Here is a 3,562-nt window from a genome sequence, read left to right on the forward strand (position 1 = left end):
AGTGTTATCTTCACACCAGCAGAAGTTTGAAGCTAAAGAGAAATATTTCTAGTCAGAATCCATTGATGAATCATGTGTTTGAAAAAAAAAAAAAAAAAAAATGAAATTTACTAAGTTACTTCACTAAAAATAATCGTAAGAATTCAATCTTTTTGGAAGTTTGCTTCATCTAACTGAATATTTTAGGGATGGGGGTGTCTTTGTAATCTCTTAAGATGATTTTAATTGTACATTTCATAATATTTACTATTTAAGTCATTTTAAAAGGTTACAAAGTATATCAATATTTTTCCTACTTGAAGGCATAAATCTTTTCTAAAACGAAAATAAATCGCAATTCCAAAGTTGATCTTTAATTAAGGCTTATTATTTTAACTTAAGTTTATTCAATTTATTTCAACTCTGTTATGTTTTTAATAGTTTATCGTTCATTTGAGTTCATTTGGAGTTTAATGTACTCCATATTGTTATTCTATGGGTGTACAATAATAATATGGATAAAAATAAAATCGAAATTTGAATTCTCATTTTTTATCAATCAGATTTAAGTTAAAATCTTTTCAATGACTTAATTTTTTTATCTATAATCTTTATTGAACATTCAATAACAATATTTGAAGTGTAGAAATATATATATATATAATAATGATACAGATTAACATTTTTTGCAAATTATTAAAATCTTCTATTTAGAAATTAAGAAAATGCTATTGGAGAGAAAAAAAAGATCAAAACTGATTTAACATAATTGAAAACTAAATATCAGAAATGGAAGCCAATGTTCAACATATAAATTAAAAAAAGTTTTTTCTGAAAATAATTTTCCATGAGTGCTTGGTTATTTTCTGTAGTTATGCAGTATTTCTCCCTTGAAGTATATTTTGTTAACTATGATGGACATTTTGGGTTTAATCTGTTGAGCTTGCCATCTAAAATTTTGACCACTTTATGTATACCAGACCAGAAACTAAATATCTATAAAGTTTGTTCGATTTTCCCACTCGGACCTAAATAGCATTTAAGTTGACAAACTTCATTTCTAACTAACCAATATTCATTTGTTATTAATATACTGTTATTGACACTTCAATAACGTTCTTCATTACAATTATTAAAAAAAAAAGTATGACTTAGTCCAGCCCAGACAATTGATGTTATGAAGTATATTTAACTAATCACAAAAAACAAATCCAATTCAGCAAGGGGAATAACTCTTACTTCTAATTGGATAATATAGAAAGAATTCTTTCCCTTGCTACCTAAATGTTACTTATTTTCTGTATAAGTTTTAAGAAAATGGGAAAATAAATAAAACTTCAAAAAGTAAAAATATCTTACTGCATCCTGGGCAATGCTAGCTAGTAAGAAATAAAGGATAAGTGAAAAGGAAAGAAAAATTTGAGAGTAATATATGATCTTTAGAAAATTGTGATTTCCGGTCTAACCTGTGTAAGTTGGTTAGACTTGGGGGTACAAATGGTCAGTAGATTCATTCAACAAAGAAATGTTCATTGTATTTAATAAAATACACATGCTCACATCTTAAGTTGTTAACGGTGCCGTGTTACCATTGCATCTTAAAACGTATCATTTGTTTTATTATGAAATAAAATGTTTTTTCTATTTTTTTTTTTTTTTTTTTTTTTTTTTCAGAAATTTTAAAATGAGGATTGTTTGGATTATTCAAACTAGTATTCTCATTTTCCATGTTATTCTTACAAGGTGTCAGCCAATGTAACATCCAACCTTCTTTAGGTGCAGTTTTTTGAACTCCCATCGACACGTGATACAATGGATAAAGGCGTTGAGTAATAATCAGTACTAAGTGACAGTCTTCTGTTCAGTTCTCACTACATCTGGTACCAATAATATAATAAAACTTAATACTTCCATTTGTTCATAGCTAAGAGAACAAGAATAATCTACACTGATAGATTAAATAGAGGTTTAATTCAAAATTACGTAAAGATTTCAGTGTTCAGAGAGGTGTACCTGAAAAAGATCAGAGGTTACATTGACTGAAACATTGTGAGAATAAAATCCAAGATGCGAATAGTGGTCTAAATAATCTAAATGTAAATTCTATATTTATTTGAAATTGCTCAGGATACAGATAAACTTCAGGTTGTCAACTGGCAAGGTTGGTTGTGTCATGTCTAACAACAATAATAATAATTGGAGAAACATGGAAGACTAAAAATCAATATCTGATGGTCAAATGATTGGGGAGCACATAAATCTATCATCGATCGCATTGAATGGGGAAACGGTGAAAATGAGAAATGCAATGAAACAACTCGTTTTAATTTTTTTTAGGATATGTGTGTCTATATATTTACACACATGCTATATATATATATATATATATATATATATATATATATATATATATGTGCTAAAAATTGGTGATTGTTTTTTGGATTGAATATGTTAATAAAGATTTTTTTATTTATTTAGTTTATTTTTATTTATTTTATTTTTAAGGAAGCTTCTTCTTTTTTTTTTTTCTTTTAAGTTAAAAATTATTTGTGTGATGTTGGCAACGGTTTTCTTTGAAGTGTGTATAATAATGCACAGAAAGTGTCAGTCAGCACTAAATCGAATTAAAATATTAAACTCTAAACAATGCAAAAGAAATTGTTGGATGTGGATCAAAGATAAGTTTATAATTCACGATTTGTTTTGAATCAAGCCACTAGAAAGAAAAGTCATTTTTAAGTGAATTTTATTTTTTTTTTTTAACTATCCAACTAACCAACACGACTTGGCATTTCCCAGGGTTCATTACATTTATATTTCTTTTATGAATATTTCTATTTTCTATAATTATGCATTTTTTATGTCCAGTAAGATATAAAAAAAAAAAAAAAAAAAAAAAAAAAGTAACAATATCTCTTACTAAAAGAATGAATTATCTTCCTTAACTGATTTTTTTTTTTAAGGTGATTTTAAAACTTTCTGTATATTGTAAAACTGCTGGATCAGGTGAAGTATTCTTTTAAAATAAATTGTAGCAAAATACATTCTTCTACAGCAAATGATGTAATACAACAATAACAACTAAAAATTTGATCATCAAAATCAGTTTGATTTGTCAGCTTAAATGCTATTTAGGCCCAACTTTTAAAATCCAGTCAATATTATTTCATATGGATAGATATATAACGATAAATCATTATTTGGTATTTATAAGATGTTTTTCTGCTCTGTAGTTTGTCCATTGAATGTTCAGACAGTCAGTTGAATGGATCTTTTGTATTTTCTTATTTGTTGGTCATTTGCTTAGGGAATGGCTAGAGTATTTCTACTAGTAATAGCACAATTCTAATAATTTTCCTGAATCTGGTATAATTTACTAATTCTTTTTTTAAATTCCAATTCTGATACAATTATAAATTCCTTTTTTTTTTTTTTCTTTTTTTTTAGTAAAAACCTATGTAATATATGCATATATTTTTGTAAATCATTTGTGGGAGGGAGGGTGATCTAAAGATTTTAGTATTATTGGTAGTTTAAAATTATTATCATTTTGCCATAAATGGAAATTTAAGTTTTAAATAAA

At 26.2% G+C, this 3,562-nt stretch overlaps 1 protein-coding gene across 1 annotated transcript in view; it reads left to right on the forward strand.

The window, feature by feature from the left end:
- The window catches only part of LOC145293866 (arf-GAP domain and FG repeat-containing protein 1-like), a 191,818-nt gene extending 190,193 nt beyond the window's left edge, over positions 1 to 1,625 (forward strand). Inside the window, exon 9 of the mRNA XM_080140605.1 lies at positions 1 to 1,625. This exon is cut by the window's left edge and continues 5,762 nt beyond it. The gene's annotated coding sequence lies outside the window, so the exon portion shown is untranslated.
- The last annotated feature ends 1,937 nt before the right edge of the window (positions 1,626 to 3,562 follow it).

Source organism: Euprymna scolopes, chromosome 15 (assembly GCF_053919585.1).
Source record: "Euprymna scolopes isolate OS-2025 chromosome 15, ASM5391958v1, whole genome shotgun sequence".
NCBI classification, from domain to species: Eukaryota; Metazoa; Mollusca; class Cephalopoda; order Sepiida; family Sepiolidae; genus Euprymna; species Euprymna scolopes.